At 38.4% G+C, this 17,977-nt stretch overlaps 1 protein-coding gene across 4 annotated transcripts in view; it reads right to left on the reverse strand.

Moving 5' to 3' along the window:
* The window catches only part of NKAIN3 (sodium/potassium transporting ATPase interacting 3), a 749,694-nt gene that overhangs the window by 564,621 nt on the left and 167,096 nt on the right, over positions 1-17,977 (reverse strand). The window lies entirely within an intron of this gene.

Consider the following 17,977-nt stretch of genomic DNA (forward strand, 5'->3'; position numbering starts at 1 on the left):
TATATTTTGGTGCTCCTTCGTTTGGTGAGTATATGTTAATGAGTGTTATTTCTTCTTGAAGTATTGTCCCCTTGATCATAATGTAGTGACCATTGGGGTCTCTTTTTATCTTTTTGAGTTTGAAGTCTGTTTTATCTGATATAAGTATAGCTGTTCCTGCTTTCTTTTTTGGTCCATTTGCTTGTAGGATTGTTTTCCATCCTTTAACTTTGAGCCTATTTTTATCTTTTGTAGCTAAATGTGTTTCCTGGAGACAGCAAAAGGTTGGGTTTTGTTTCTTAATCCAGGCTGCAACTCTGTGTCTTTTTATTGAAGAGTTTAGTCCATTTACATTTAGAGTTAATATTGATATGTTAACATCTGTATTTGCCATTGTGTTTGTCTTTCCTTTGATTTTATTTATTCTTTTAGTAACTTTTATTTTTTTTGGCCTTCTTTCATTGTTATTCGTCCCTCTGAGGTTCTGGCTTTAGGACTCCTTGTAGTATTTTTTGGAGTGGGGGTTTAGTTGCAATGAAATTCCGGAGTTTCTGTTTGTCTGGGAAAGTCCATATTCTTTCTTCAAAGAGGAAGGAGAGCTTTGCGGGATAGAGTATTCTTGGTTGGCATCTGTTTTCTTGGAGTCTGTTGACTATGTCCCTCCACTCTCTCCTTGCCCGTAGTGTTTCTTCGGAGAAGTCTGATGTCAGCCTGATTGGCTTTCCTTTGAATGTTATCTGTTTCTTCCCTCTTGCCAGCTTCATTATTTTTTCCTTGTCCTGGATTCTTGGGAGCTTTACTATTATGTGTCTTGCTGTATTTTTCCTTTCGTCGTGGAAGTTTGGTGTTCTTCTTGCTTCTTGTATATCAATTTTCAGCTCCTCCTTCACATTTGGGAAGTTCTCTTCAATTATCTCTTTGAATATTTTCTCTGTTCCTACTTCTCTCTCCTCTCCTTCTGGTATTCTTATAACTCTTATATTTCCTTTCCTCATGGAGTCAGATAGTTCCCGAAGTCTTTCTTCGTTCTTTTTCCTTCGTACTTCTCTTTCCTTTTCTGTTTTGGTTCTTTTTATTTCTGTGTCTTCAAGAGTACTTATTTGTTGTTCCATTTCATCAATTCTGCTTTCATTGCTTTTCCCAGAATTCTTTAGTTCTTCCATTAATTCTTTGATCTCCTGTCTTTCTTTTACTTCCCTCTTTAGGGACTCAATTTCATTCTTCTGATCGTTGATTATTTTTCCCTTATCATTGTTTTCCTTTATGACTTCTGTCAGTTTTTTAATCACGGCAATTTTAAATTCTCTTTCTGGAAGGCTCAGAAGTTCTTCCAAGTTACTGTCGTTGCCATCTGGGGGCTGGTTTTCTTTTTGTGGTGTGCTTTTTCTCTGGAGAGTTGCTAGGTTGCGTGTGGTTCTTCTCCTCCCTACTGTCTGTTTTCTAATTTGCCGTATGCGTTGGGACACTGTGTAGTTGGGACTGGCCGGCATCTTGGGTGGGCTTCTCTGCTCCCCCCTGGTTCCTCCAGGAGTCATCTGTCAGTTTCAAGCAGTCTTTACTGGAGAAAGGTCCCTGTTCTAAAATGCCGATGTGGGGACACACTCCCCTGTGCGCCAGGTCTGCCCCGGCGGTGGGTTCCTGCTCCCCCTCTGGGCTTGGACTGCAGGCCAGAGGGGTTCTGGCGTGGGCGAACTTCCCCCGCTCACCTCTGGCTCCTGAGGAAGCCTTCTGCAGGTAGTCTTTACTGAAGAAATGTCCCTATTCTATAATGGTGATGTGGGACACACTCCCTGCGCGTCCGGTCTCAGGCACACTCTTCTGCGCGCCTGGTCTGCCCCGGCTTTGGGTGCTCGCTCTCCCTGTGGGCTCAGACTACTTGTTCGGAAGGGGCCCGGCGTGGGCTAACTCCCCAGCTGGCCACTAGCTGCTTCAGGAGCCTGTGCTGGCTTCAAGTCGCTAGGTGGCGCCAGAGATCTCTCCTGGAGCCCTTGGGGAGCTGATTTTCCACCCAGTGGGACAGGGAGCAGAGCAGGGATGGTAGGGTACACCTCAACGGCTTTGGGGTGCTGTGTCTGCCTTGTGCCCCACCGTGGTGGGGAACCCACGCCCCTAATTTCGTGCCCCGGGTCTCAGTTCCAAAGCCCTCAGTTCCAGGACGCGGGCTGTAGCCCAGATCAGTGGCGCGGGAATGGCGCCTTTTGAATCCCGCTCCCCTGCCTGGGCGCCTGGTTCCTGCTCACTCTGGGAGGGCCTCCGTGCGTCTCCCCGCAAGCCTAGGTCGTCTCCCCGCAAGCCTAGGTCGCAGGCGCCGGGACCTGGGCAGCTGCGATCCGATCCGCGCAATCCGCGCCGCTTTCCCCGTGCAATCCCGCTCCGCGTCTGTTTTTCCAGCGCGCAGCTGTCCGCGCAGGCTTACCGGGCGGCCGGGGCTGTGTGCTGGTGCTGGCCTCCTCCTGGGCGGGGCTCTCTTCAATGGTGCCCGGAGCTCACCTCCGCGGCGGATCCTGCGGGGGTTCTCCACAGCTCCCGTTCACAGGGTGTGGTGGCTGCAATAGTTCCTTTCCACTCACAGTCCCGCTTGCTGTGTCCTTTGTTCTTGTTGGCAGTTTTACTTTGTTGTTTTCCTCCTCTCTGCCGGTCGGAGAGTGCCGCCTCTGTGGGCGGGGTAGGGGAGCAGGGTTCTGCGCTTCCCTCCCTTCTAGTCCTCTTTTATGGCAACTTTCTTCTTCGGGCAGTTTGCTGGCATCACCCGTTTATCTTCCGTGTCCCGGTTCTCACTGGGACCTGCCGCTTTTCCTCCCTATTAACTTTTTTTAATGTGAGATCTTACTCGCAGCGTCTCCTCGCGGCCATGTTGCTCCGCCCCCTCCCTGTGGTGATGTTCTAAGGGTGCTTCTTGGGGGCAATGCTAGGTGACAGCAACTAGTGGATGAGGGGTCTTATACTTCCAATACACACACAATGCAAATCAACATTACGTCAATTAAAAAAAAAAAGTTTACACTCAGAAACCAGACTCTCCAAATTCAGATCTCACCTTTAGCCCTTATTACATGATCTAGGGCAGGTTCTTTAATGTCTCTGGGCCTCAATTTCCTTATAAGAAAGAGGAATATAATAACAAAACCTACTTCATAGGGCCTATGTAAAATGTTTGTGGTAATGCCTGGCATACTGGAAGAAATCAAAATTACTGATGGTATTTATGAACATGTTATTTTCTAACATTTGGTCATCCCATACCAATTCTTCAAAATAAAATAATTCAAGCTCCAGTTTCTCTAAGAAATTATACCCAACAATACAATCTTTGGGTGTAAGCCCTAACTAGACACTTTTTCCTATTATCACTATTATTATATTTACCTATGAAAGGTCATTAAGAGACTATTTATACCTCTATATACATTATAGTGGTGAATAGTATACAAGACTGTTGGTAGACTCAGAATGATTGAGTTCTAATCCTACTTCAGTTATTTATTTAGCTGCTGTAACTTGGGCAATTTATTGAATCTCTTGTTGCATATTTCTTGATGTGCAGGATGCAAATAGTTTAAATACTAGTAGGGTTGTTGTGTGTATCAAAACAATTATCCCAATGTTCATCAAATAATTCACTGATTAAAAAAAAAAACAACTGTGAACTGCAAGCATGAATCAAAAAGAAAGCAACCATTATTGAAAAAAGCAGAAATAGAGGAAGAAATATGTTTATGAAGCATAATGTCCTTAACAATATAAGGGAGTAAGGATAATGAAAAAGAGTTAAAGTTAACAATATGAAAGAAGAACTAACTGGAGATACTAGGTGTGAAAATACAATAGTTGAAATAAAGCCCTAATATGATGGCTTTTAAGGCAAAATGAACACAACTGAAAATGGTCAGTTGATTGACTATCATTCAGTAGGTCAAAGAGATGGGGGAAAAGAACTATGACTGAAAAATACATAAATCCACACTGCAAATAGTAGTCTGAAAATTAGAGAAAAATTGAATAAAGGGGAGAAAATATATTTTAAAAACTCAATAAACAGTAATCAGTAATTTCTCCAAGTTAAAAAATTACAAAATTCCACTTAAAAATGGCTCACAGATTGAAAGATTAGAGAAGAAAAATATCCTAACAAGTCGTTTATAATAAATTTTTAAAATACCAAAAAAGTTTTGACTTTTAGTGGTGAACTTAATGTAGTATATATACATGTTGACCCTCCATGCTGCATACCAGCAACTTATATGATATTATACATGTTACTGTGATAAAAAGAAAAAAGACTTGGAGGGAGTGACTTATCTAATCATATAAAAAGACATTTCAAAAAGGAATATTAATTTTAAAAAATCCAGTGTATTAAAATAGTATGGGGTTTAATTATATCTAAAAATTAGTAACAGTATGTGTTATATACTTAAAAAATAATAAAATGGTTAGCTCTTGTTTAAATCAATGAGACCTAAATCTGGAGAATGCTGTACTCAAAATTATAGATTCAATGGCAAGTGGGAGGTAAAAGCAAAGTAGAAAACTACTGAAAAACAAACCCAGCTGAGTGTGTTGACTAATTATCACCAGGTGAAGCCTTAGAAATGGAGGAGGACATATGGGGTGTGAGGCAGGTTCCATAGTGAAGAGGATTTGGAGAATAAATTTGCAAAAATCATGGGATATTTAAAATCAGGATGTTTGTAACAGAAGTTTTGTGCAAACATTCATAGTCACATACTTAATGAACTCTTGCAATAGCCACAGAAACTGATCTGCCTGCCTCTGGCACCCTATGGTCAGATTAATCTTTCTGGAACACTGCATGTCAGGAGAATAAAAATGTCTGAGGGTAAAGATCTTTTATTGCCATCTATATTTCACACGCCTCAGCTCTCCCTGATGAAAAAAAAAGGAAGGGGGAAAGAGAGTGTAGCCACTAGAGAGTTAGTGAAGAGCAAGGAAGATTTATATGAGAGAGAAAAAGTTTATTAAAATAAAGTATATTTAAACATAGCATATTTATACATATGAAATATATTTATATATAACAAAAGCTTGTATATATATCACGTATATATATAAACATATAACGTATATAAACATATATAAGCACAAATATGTATGTAGATTACAGGGAAACTTGTCAGTTGTAAAAGTTTGAAGATGAAGGAAACATAACTAAGAAGATGGAAATGGATTTAATGAAAAGCAGGGATAGAGGCTATGACCTGGGTTGGGAGGAGGGAACCTTTTTTCTAAGACAGAGAGAAAATGATGCAGTTGTCAATATTAGCTAAACTGATTGCTCCCAGCAAAAAATGCTCTGCCAGCTGCGAATTTTATCTGAATCTTGACCAGCTTTTCCTCCCCAGTGAAAATTAGACAAGGATCCTTTGACTGGCAATTTCTGAGCAAGATCAAAGAAACCATAAAATTCACACCTGAAGGGCACTGTTAGTTTGTGTTGGATTTTGCTCCTGTATTCATCTTCTGGGTGCTTTCAGAGTTCAGTGTGGAAGGTAAATGAGACTGACAAATCAATACTAGTGATAATGATGTTTTCCTAATTCAAGAACTGCCCTAACCTTGGAATTGCATGAAGGAGTACATACAATGCACACTGCAGTAAAGACAGAGTATCCAATCTTGGTCACAAAGGCTCAGATTCAATGAAAATAATGGGTCCTTTATATTTTTCTATGAAAATCAACATCCATCTGTAAGCAAAAAAAGCATTTCTCTTTATATTAATATCTGTTTTCCAACAGATTAAGTAAAATAACAAAACAACAAGAAACCATTATTACAACAATACATAGTTCAATGCAGTAAAGTGCTTTCCTAGTACAAGAACAAGCTAATTAACAAACAAGCTAATAAAAATGTTTCTGTGTTGACTGCATCTCATGTTCAGTGTCAATGATTGTTCTATGCAAATGAACTGAGGAAGCTGTGAAAAGAGAACATCTTTGATAACATCTGCCTGCAAATGTTCAGAACATTCAGCATTTGAATCCATGTGGCTAAGTAGAAATCTTAACGATTCCGCATGAGATTGGATGGAGGTTAATGCCAAGTCTGACATAGAGACTAACACAAGGCGGGGGTGGGGGAATCTGTGTGCTAGATATATCCTTCACTCAGGATGAATGCTCAAGTGCAGAGACATTTGAAGGAAATCTATTTGCTAGCCAAAAAGATGCTAGTATTTTTCATTTGTTTTCTTGCTTCGAGGATCAAACACCTGCTAAATTTGATCTTTTTAAGAATTGAAAAGCATGGGCTGGCAAGGTTCAAACGTATACTAAGGATTTCCTAAAATGTGGCACCCTTTTCACAATTTGTAAACGACAAATTTTACTTAACAGAGCCTTCTTTGCAGTTTTGGGAAAGGTACTTATGTCTTAAGACAGAGTACCTTTGCTGTCCCCCGGGTGCATGTCCCATCAGCAGTGCAAATGTGGACTAGAGCCAGAATCATCATTTACTTTTCACATCAGATCACATCACTCTCTCCTGCTAAAATTGTCTAAGAGTAATCCAGTAATCCACTGAGAATAAAGCCTCAGGTCCTTAATTAACTTTGTGTAGGAGGTCCTATATTACTGGCCTTGCCTACCTCTCTAGTCTAGGTGTTTACATAGTTGACAACTTACACCTTTTACACCAGTTTCTAAAGCTATCATAAATTCTTCCCAAACTTAAATTTAAATAACTCTGTTGAGTCCAATGAGGAAATGGACTGTGGTATATTTTCTCATGTTCTGTATGTAGATATAAGAGTTCTTTCCAGGCTTTTACATATATAAATACTCACTGTGGCAATTATTTTTGTCATCATTCACTTCTAACTCCACAGAATCTAGGCATTACCCAAGGAATTCATAAGATTGTCTTTAAAGCTCACAGTGTCCTCCATAACTTAGAATTTCATTGACCCTTCCTTGCACAAGAAGACAGGACTTACCCTGCAGCATCTATAAGTCATTTTAAGTCACTGCCAGAAGTGACAGAAAAGAATCGCCAGTCATCAGTCAACAATCTGGGGTGTCTACATTTACAGACAAAATGGAGCGAGTGGGTAAATAAAACATTTCCATTTTCTGTTATCTGTGTATATCTGTAAGTTTGGAGACATTCATTTTGCAAAGCAAATTTAACTTTTTTTTTTAACTACAAGGGATGAAGCACTGTCTCCACTCCGAAGAAATTTTATTATTTCTCGAGGAAAGCACAGGTAAATTAGTTATACTTATTTTCTTGTGATTATTCTGTGTCATGTAGGTCATCAAAGGTGTGATGATTTTTCACATGATTTCAGCTTCTCTATGACAATAGACTACTCTTTCTGTCCAAACTAATAATCTTGAAAATTTCACATCTCATAATAGTAGTGTGTAATCATGCATCTGTCCCTTCTAAATCATTGGTCTCTGCTTTAACCTCATGAAGTGAAAGCAATTAGGAAACAAATATATTAAAGAACCTAAAACCATCTTTCACTAGACTTTAGCATACTTTAGTTGGATTTAAAAAAAACATATAAATTTATCTCAATATACATATGTATTTTTGGTATGGCCCACACATCAAAATTGCATTTTTTTTTCATTTTGCAGGGATTTTAATGCCTTACTTCTATTTGTGCAAAGTCTTGGATGTCTGAGAAATGTGAAAAATGCTAAGTGCCAATTCAAATGGCAAGTGTCCAATAACCTCTGATATCATGATTCACTTCACAAGGTAGATTTCTGATTCCACACTGTGTGAAAAGCTGTTTCACATTTAGGGCATTGGTCAAGATTGTGAGCTCCTAATCAAGTGAAGAAAAACAAGATTTCTGAAAAAGAGAGTGTATTTAAAGAACAAACAAGATGAAACTCAGAATCTATTGAAAGTTAAGTAAAAATTCTACATTCATTAAGTTGGTGCTCACAGCTGTTTTATAACCACTTAAACTGACAACAAAAAATGTAATGACTTTATTCTGCCTTGTTCAAAATATCCATATTAAATACTATTTAAATAAATAAGAGATGACTGTTAAACTCTTTTCAGAAATTACCTCTATGTGAAATTCTCAGTATTGAATTCAGTTCCATTCACGAGCAAGGGAAAATTCACCGAATTGCCTTAATAAGAACACAGTCAATAAGATTGTGATAAAATATGAGTGAAAAAAGACTTTGAAAATACTCTTTTTTGGCAGTTTAATATCACCATTTATTAGTGAGGTTGTGGAGAGATTGACTCACATACCCTGAGAAATATATATCTGAAGGGCAATTTAAAAATCTGTTAAATTACAGTTTTAACAAATATTCTGACACAGCAATTTGCCTTAAGGAATGTATCTTGGAATAAAAAAAAAAAAAAAAAAAACAAAGGCAAGAAAAAACACTTACAGGTAAAAATATTTCAGTATTTCTTTATGATGGTGAAACTTTAGATATAGAGGAGTAATTAGACATGTTAAAGAAATATAGTATGGGGCCTCCCCAGTGGCGCAGCGGTTGAGCGCTGGGTTGCAAAGCTGCCCAGCACCGGTTCCATCCCTGGCTGCTCTCCGGCCACCGGAGGAGGGTCCCACATGGCGCGCAGACCTCTCCTGCTGCTCGCTGCTCCCCTCAGCAGTGTACTTCGGTCCTTCTGCCTGCTCTGCTCCCCGCTCTGGCTCTGGTGAATTCTCTCACCCTCCCTCGCTTCTGACTGTACCCAGTGCTTGTATAAACAAATAAATAAATCTTCAAAAAATAAAATAAAATAAAATAAAAAGAAATGTTAAAAAAAAATAAATATAGTATATTCATATCAAGGCACACTGTGTAGGATATTTAATGACTAGGGACAGTACTGCCACTGTATTTCATTTTTTTTTAAGATTTATCATTTATTTATATAAGAACCAGGGTACAGTCACAAGCGCAGGAGAGAATTCACCAGAGACAGATCGGGGAGCAGAACAGGCAGACGGACCGAAGACACTGCTGAGGGGAGCAGCAAGTGAGACAGGAGAGGTCTGTCCTGCCATGTGGGTTTCTCCCCGGCAGGCAGGGAATTGCACCCGCTCTGCAGAGGCTGCGGACAGCTTCACAGCGCTGCGATAAACCTGCTGCACCACTGGGGAGGCCCTGCTATTGTATTTCTGAATGAAACTACAAAACAGTTTTTGTATTATAATATAAAGTTCAAAAGAATGTTTATTTGTTTAGGTATGTACACCTTAGAAAAAAATTCCTGAATGAAAATGGTATTTTCTATCTATTTTTATCATCAAAGAAGTGATTTTTATATTTTAAATATTTTTTATATTTTTGCATTTCTAATGAACATATATTATTTTGTAATTTTTAATAACAATTTTATTATTTTCTAAATGTTTTGAGGTTTAGACCACTAAATTTAATTAGGATAGTAATTTTTTAAAGAGTTATTTATTTATGCATGCAAGACCTGGGATGTAGGCCGAGGTACGGAAGGGTGAAAGGATTCACCAAAGATAGAGTGGGGAGCAGAATGGGTGATCCACTGAAATACACTGCTGAGGGGAGCAGCGGCGAGACAGGAGAGGTCTGCGCAGCATGTGGGTCAGCTCCCTGGCTAGGGATCAAACTCCCGCTGCAGTGCCTGTGGATAGCTTCATAGTGCTGAGACTTAACCCCTTGCGCCACCATGGAGGCCCTAGGACAGTTATGGAATGCAAGGAATTAAAATTACCTTTGACTTTGTATCATTACTTAAAATATCTATTTTATTTTTCACCTGGTCCATATGCTCAACATCCAGGTCCCACAGCTCTATTATCATGTGACTTTTTGGCAAGGGTACAAACAAAGGAAGTTTGTGTTTGCAAGATTGTGTTGTACCGACAAGGTTTAGTTGTCAGAATCTGACATTGCTAAGAATCAAAACTGGCTATTAGGCCCCTAGTACGAAATACCTGTAACAGAAAGTCTAGCCCTGAGATTCAATAAAGTCCTCACACTTCTAGTAACTGAAGGTGGACACCAAAGATAACAAACCCTAGCAAAGCATAGTAGAACCTGAATTATCTAAGCAGCTATCAATGTTAGGGATGACCAGAAAATTGTCAATTTATCAGAAACATTCACCTTATTTTCATCCCCTTTATCTCTTTTCTCTTATACCTCTTCTTTGTCTCCATCCTCTAACCAACCATCTATCTACTGGGCTCAGCATCCTCAAGTCCTCTTCTTGGCTAATGTCTACTACTGGAAAGTGAACATATCTTGCTGTGTAAAATGAGTGGTATCAAAGCTCTTCTCTATTCATAGAAGCTCTATGAAAAATCAGTGAAAAGAGGTATTAAATGATCAAATTATTATATTGATATTTCAACCACAAGATTTCTAAGCTTTTTAATATGCATGGGTACATTAATTTTTAAGATGGATCTATAGATGGAATACTTCTCAAATTTATGACTTTTTTTAATTTTTTTTAAAGATTATTTTATTCATACAAGAACCAGGGTACAAGTCAGAGATGTCGGAGGGTGAGAGGATTCACCAGAGACAGAGTGGGGAACAGAACAGGAGGATTGACCGAAATACACTGCTGAGGGGAGCAACAGGCGAGACAGGAAGAGGTCTGCCACGCCATGTGGGTTGCTCCAAGGCCGGCAGGGATCTAAATGGCACTGCAGAGGCTGTAGACAGCTTCACAGTGCTGCGCTCAACTACCTGCACCACCAGGGAGGCTCTTATGAAACACTTTTAATCATAGATTCCTTTAAATATCCAGGATTCATGCTTTTCCAAAACTTTTTTAAAAACCTAGTCTAAGTTCAGGAGAGTTTACTTTTAGGTAGAGTTTGAAGACTTTATGGAGAGGGAAGACTTGATCATGATGTGATTTCTTTCACTATTTCAGGTGTTGGGACAAAGACCTGGGGTAGAAGAAGTGGTATTTAAAAAAAAAAAAACCACTATTATATGCAATTAAGAGACCCAAATCTGTGAAGAATTTTTGCTGTAACTTTCCCGATATTTTTTCTAGTAATTTAAAATATGGATAGATGGTGGTATATTGTCATTTTACTAACATCTGTAACTATTTTGTCTTTGCATTTTAAGACTAACTTTTTACAGCAGTGAAAAACCCTGGTTCTGTACAGTACGTAAGCTGTTCTTCCTGAGTGTATGCAGAACTCTCCTAATGCCCAGCAAGACCTCCTCAGGGCTAAAAGCTTATGGTTGCATTTTTAGTTACCATCTACATAATTCCAACTAGGATTTGCTTTTTGATTTCACATTCTCATGCCACATGTTGTTCATTACTTCCCTGATTCACTCCTCTCTCTCTCTCTCTCTCTCTCTCTTCACTTGTGACATTTAAGAGTAGACTCCTTGACTGACTCACCCACAGCATCCTGCAAAATAAATCCCACATCTTGCATATCCCAAAAGCATGTTATTATTAATAAAATTGAAATAGAAAAATAAAATGGATACATTCATAATTCCAATGATAGCAGCCAGGTCTAAATTCTGCTTAATTTTGAGAATGCATTCGAATATCTCCTAAAAGACAACTTCTCTGACTTTCTTAAGAAGAACAGATGACATCCTCCCTGGTAGCACAAGAGCTTAAGTCTCAGCACTATCAAGCTACTGGCAGCCATTGCAGCATGAGTTGGATCCGCGGGCAGGGAGCTAACCCACATGGCACAGCAGACCTCTCCTGTCTCACCCACTGCTCCTCTCAGCAGTGTGTTTCAGTAGATATGCTTGTTCTGCTCCCTACTCTGTCTCTGGTGAATCCTCTCACTTTCTGTACCTCTTGTCTGCACCCTTGTTCTTGTATGCATAAATAAATAAAATAAGTCTTAAAAAAAAAGAACAGATGGATGATGTCACCAAGATGGCAATATGGGAGAGTACTCCTCCTTTGCTTCCGAAAGAGACAGTTAACAATAAACCAGAGAGACACTACACCAAAACAGTATTGTGCCTCAGGGTCATAATGAAGCACCCTGTACCTCAGAGAACAGTACAGACTGTCCTAGTAGGAATACAGAGGAGACTGAGGCTCCATTAAAAAGGAAGTAGGTAGAAAGAAATACCTAGAGACCCTAGTCCACTCCAGAGATGCAAATGACAAGTGGCTAATTTCACCAGTGTCCCTGGAATGGGGACATCAGAAATTTTATGAAGTTGCATACTCTTTGTTGATGTGAAGTCAATATGGATGAGCTTGGGTTCTCCACACAGGTCAGATAAAGAAAGAAACAGAAAGTGTTCTAGACTGCACTCATTTCCACCTCTCAAGAAGATGACAGGCCCACAAACACAAGTCCAACATGGACCTCTTCAGGAGATAATGGTATGATGAAGAAGGATGGATTTGGACATTTTAGTGGTGACCTTCATGTAGTGTACACATGTTGATTCTCAATAGTGGACATGAAACTTACAAAACGTTGTAATACAATATTGCTTCTATTAAATTAAAGTAAGAGTAACCTCTTCTGAGAACACATGTCTTGCTGAAATCTGTATACCAGAGCCCCAGGATAGTAGCCTGCACTTGATAAATACTCAATAAAAATATGCTGGACAATCGAACAAAAGGCTAAAATTAAAAGACACAAAAGACTGACAGGATATGAAGGGGCTGTTACTAAGTCTTTACTTGAATTCACATTCATTAAAAAAACTGCAAAAGAGAGAAGGTATTGATATTTCCATCAAGGGAATAACTCTAACATCGTAATCCAATTCTATTAGTTAAATTTAATGTCAAATGAAGTTTAAAGTTATCATCCAGAAAATCTGATAAAAGCTTATCATTTTATACATTTTATAAAGGTGTGACAGACATCTAAATTTCCATTTCTTTTTTTTTTAATTTTTTTTTAATAGAGGCATGTTTTATTTATTTGTTTGTTTGTTTTTGTTTATACATGCACTGGGTACAGTCAGAAGCGCGGGAGGGTGAGAGAACTCACCAGAGCCAGAGCAGGGAGCAGAGCAAGCAGAAGGACCAAAGTACACTGCTGAGGGGAGCAGCGGGTGGCAGGAGAGGCCTGCGCGCCATGTGGGACCCTCCTCCGGTGGCCAGGGAGCAGCCAGGGATCGAACCAGCGCTGCAGAGGCCGCGGGCAGCTTCGCAACCCAGCGCTCAACCACTGCGCCACCAGGGAGGCCCTAAATTTCCATTTCTAATAGAGATTTTTAAAACTGTTTCGCTGGAACACAGGGCTTAAGAAAACACTATTATATGCAATTAAGAGACCCAAATCTGTGAAGAATTTTTGCTGTAACTTTCCCGATATTTTTTCTAGTAATTTAAAATATGGATAGATGGTGGTATATTGTCATTTTACTAACATCTGTAACTATTTTGTCTTTGCATTTTAAGACTAACTTTTTACAGCAGTGAAATTGGAGGGAAGGTTTAGTGTTTTCCCCTCATCCCAACACGTACACAGGCCCTTTGTTATCAACATTCCCTACCAGAGTTGTTAAAATTGATGAACCTATGTTTTTCCCCTTTCTTAAGCAAATTTTATGGCATGATCATTCCTATCCTCTACCTCCTTCCAAGAGACTTTCAAAAACTTGAGTTCAATTAAACAGTTAGTAGGATTTGATGTTTCTGCTCAGAGATGATACAGCAACTTGTGCTTTGAAATTCAGTAAGAAACAAACTTTAGTGATATTGCATTGCCAATTATCTTGAATGGGCATTATTAAAATGTTACTTGAATAAGAAAGTACCAAAATAAATTACTTTTAAGAAGACCACAGCATTTATCAAAATTTCACAAACATAAATTTCTCTGTCACAGTAATTAATGATTATTCCATTTTGGATTGAGAGGGCAATGAAATTCTCTGAGTAGTTTGTACATTGCCATGTACCTTGGAATGACAAAGATTCATTTCCCTTCTTTAGAATGTAGCAATTAACTAGAGGAGACATCCGGGCTCACGTGTAATGGATACTGCAGAGCAGATGATCAGATATGAGAACTGCTCAGGGATGAATATGACTGAGATAGTGTGAAATGCATGGTAATCTTCTGAACGACAGGTTACATTCCCAGGGACAAACCAGTTTCCTCTTCTTAGGCTCCTTACTGGATGTGTAGGTTGAGAGATAAGTAAATGTTTGCAGAAAAAAATGAAATCTATACTCAAAAATGACTTCACATGGCCCAGGCTAAGAGTGCATCCTTTTCTAATTACACTCACCTCTACACATTATATATATATTTACACATTAATACATCCCATTGACTATTTCCCTTGACACAGCCCTCTAGAAACATCAAAGGCAGCATGAAAAAAGTTAAGATGTGATATTATGACATCAAATCTCATACTAATGTACAGTTTCTCTCACAGATTAACTTGAAGCATAGCCCTTAAGCTACATCAATATCAGAGAAGGGGGCCTCCCTGGTGGCACAGGGGTTTAAGACGCAACCTATGAAGTTATCTGCAGCCTCTGCAGCATGAGTTCAAACCCCACCAGGGAGCTACCCACATGGCACAGCAGACCTCTCCAGACTTGCCCACTGCTCCCCTCAGCAGTGTATTTCAGTCAATCTGCCTGTTCTGTTCCCCACTCTGTCTCTGGTGAATCCTTTTGCCCCCCTACACCTCTGGCCTGGACCCCAGTTCTTGTATGCATAAACAAACAAATCTTTTAAAAAATATCAGAGAGCGTTTTGTGGGTCACAATTCTGAATCATTCTTTGTCTCCTTTCTTCAGTTAGTAGTTCATTAAAATGAGTTTCTAGCTGTAAAAAAATAAATGAATAATTTCTCTATTTCTTACAGTTCTACCAGTGATGAAAGAGCTCTTAGGTTAAGTTTATCCTTGACTGGAAAGGCTGTATTCAGCTAGAAAATTAAATAAAATCATTTCTGCAGGGATTTATAGTCTCTGATGACTTTAAACTCTAGAAGAACCATTATAACAATCTCATTTTCCCTTAATATTTTTACATCAGAGAACTTCTTTGAGCATTTCTATGGATTATTTTGAGTAATTTGGTTCTCTTTTAGGGACAAGCAAATTGAAGAGATGATAAAGAGAAATGATCAAATTAGAAGCTTGTTGAAGATGACCCACATAGATCTCCAACTCTACATTACTTTCCTATTACTTATATAATTTTCTTTTGCTAAAAATGATTCTCACTCATACACTTAAATATATGAAGGGTTGTGTTAATAGGTAACTACATGTCAGTTAAAATTTAATTGGTTGATAGTTCTTTGAGAAAGTTAATTAACTTTTTCCTTCTTATACGCCTTTCTTTCCATTGTTCTTAGAGTATCTCAAGCAGATAATTAAGCATTCTCTAAGGCACTTTTACAGTCCTTGTTACCATCGATTGCTAACAAGACCTAGCAGAAAATAAATCACCTTTTTTCAGGTAACCTGAAAACAGAAAAAAAAAAAAAAACCTTTGTTATTTTAAAATACAAGAAAATCAATAGCTATAGCAATAATGTTTTTTAGATACAAGCTTTGGGTAAGAACAAACATAAAAATATTGTTTGTTTCATTTTGTGATAGTTTAATCTATTTGTTAAAAAGGCCACTGTACCTGAAATTATGATTGTTTCCCCACTATTTACCTTTCTGAATCACAACTTAAAATACAATATTGCGTTATTGTTAGTCATATATCTTAGTCAACTTAGCACAAATCAGTTCAGCCAGAACACTAGGCAAGTAAGAGAATATGGTTGATGGAAACAAAATGCTTTTATTATGTTTATTTTGAATACAAATTATATCTAACCAAACAGGTGGAAACATAAGTGGAAAAAAAAAATAAGGTACATCTTAATTTTTTATGTTCTTTGCTAAATAAAATGTCATTTCTTGGATATATTTAGATAATTTGATTCTTGTATATTCAGAACACACACTTTCCAAGAAAACAGCTTGATTAATGGATAGAATTAAAGTAACCCAACCAAAAGTCAGCCTTTTATTCAGATTGCCTTTGGATGTGAAGTTGAAAAATATTTTTTAAAAAAGCTCATCTAATAAAAGGAAAAATAGTTCCAAGTAGCATTATTATAAAATGCAAAGCCATGAACATATTTGCAAAATGTTGAATGTTTTATGTCTTTGTCTTTCTAACACAAATTCTCTCCTAAGTCAAATTGCTTTGCCAATTCTCAGTAAAACAGGTTCATACCACCTACATTCATACCACCTTTGCTCCCTATGTCAGTGGTGCTTACCTGCCTTTTCAAGGTCTACAGGAATTCTGCCAATCGTTCAACATTTACATGGACTTTCACCCCCTCCATGATGCTTTCTGGCCACCCCATTCAAAATAGAGTCCCTTCTGTTCTAAGGTCACTATCTTTATAAATATTTATACCCCATTTGCTAACATCCCAAAAGGTGGATCTTGCAACTCTATTGAATGTGCTTCCACTGTTGGAAGTTACTTCTATAATAACCCATTTATGACTCTATTCCCATATTTCCAAATTAAAACAATTTATTTAATCTATATTGCTACTTCAGAAAAATAGCTGTTGCCAAATGCAAAGGTCTATTTCCATTTCTTTTAAGGATGTATTAGGAATGGATGCACCTAATATTATCTAATCCTACAGACTCTACTGGACATGATAATGGCACTGACTTGGAATCTCATCACCTTCAGTTCTGCAGTAGTGTGTGCATAAACAGAGGGGGCAGAAGCTACATTCTGAATTCTTCAGAAAAAAGATATGACTCTGGGAGGGAGAACCAATGGCAGGAATCTCCATACACAGAGTTATTCCTTGTGAACTGAAAAGTTTACCTATAAGTTATTTCCTTATTAATGGCATTACTAGCTAATATTTATTTCACACCTAATAATTGTCAGTAGCATGATGCATATTACCTCAATTATTTATAAAATTAGTCATTAAAATGGTAATATCTACACTTGAGATGAGGAAACTGAAGTTGACAGAAAAAAAAGGACTTGTCCCAGCCAGCAAGTAGTGGAAGCAGGGTCTGATTCTACCTGCTAGTCTCAGAGGCTTTTCCCAATTGGTCATGTGGTCTTCAGTTCCTCTTTAATTGGTTAAAAAGCAGAGTCTGGTAGAATTCTGAAGAGGTTTAGGACATTTCCAGGCATTTGAGAATATTAGAATATTTTGTTTCCATGTCTCCAAAAATTGTTATATAGGGCCTCCCCTGGTGGCGCAGCGATTGAGCGCTGGGCTGCAAAGCTACCCGCAGCCTCTGCAGCACGGGTTCGAACCCCAGCCGCCGGCGAGGGTCCCACATGGCGCGCAGACTTCTGCCGCCCACTGCTCCCCTCGGCAGTGTATTTCGTCAGTCTGCCTGTTCTTTCCCCGCTCTGACTCTGGTGAATTCTCTCGCTCTCCCACACTTCTGACTGTACCCAGTGCTTGCATGAATAAATAAATCTTTAAAAAAATGTTATATATATATATAAATGTATGCTTAATATGTTAAAATTTTGACATATATAAGTGATATCCTTTGCAGGTAACATCAAAGAACTGAGTTTATAGTCTTTCTGGATTAAGAACTGGATCAAATGGCTGATGGGCCAATTTTGATAACAACATTGCCAGTAGCTTTTATCAAACACCTGGGTTTGTAGTGCTTTATACAAGTTTCAAGTTTGGGAACATGATTATAATCTACAGGTGCCTTCTGAGGATCTATGATGGTATTTATTGCTGATGTTCCCACTTTATCTATAAAGTGGACAAGTTACCTGACATGAAGAGAAGATAATTTTTCTTGCCAAATTCAGCAGCTACTGAGATAGCATATGAATTAATGTGAACAGATTTAATATAGATCAAACAAAACAATAAACAAATTGAAAAAAAATAAAACAAGGAGAACTAACATTAAAACCTATGGAACATCTCAATGAAATATTCACTTAAGGGGCCTCCCTGGTGGCGCAAGTGGTTAAGATGCAGCCTATGAGGCAATCCACAGCCACAGCAGCACGAGTTCTATCCCCAGC

This window comes from Talpa occidentalis, unplaced genomic scaffold, assembly GCF_014898055.3.
Source record: "Talpa occidentalis isolate TD23 unplaced genomic scaffold, MPIMG_talOcc4v2.1, whole genome shotgun sequence".
NCBI lineage: Eukaryota > Metazoa > Chordata > Mammalia > Eulipotyphla > Talpidae > Talpa > Talpa occidentalis.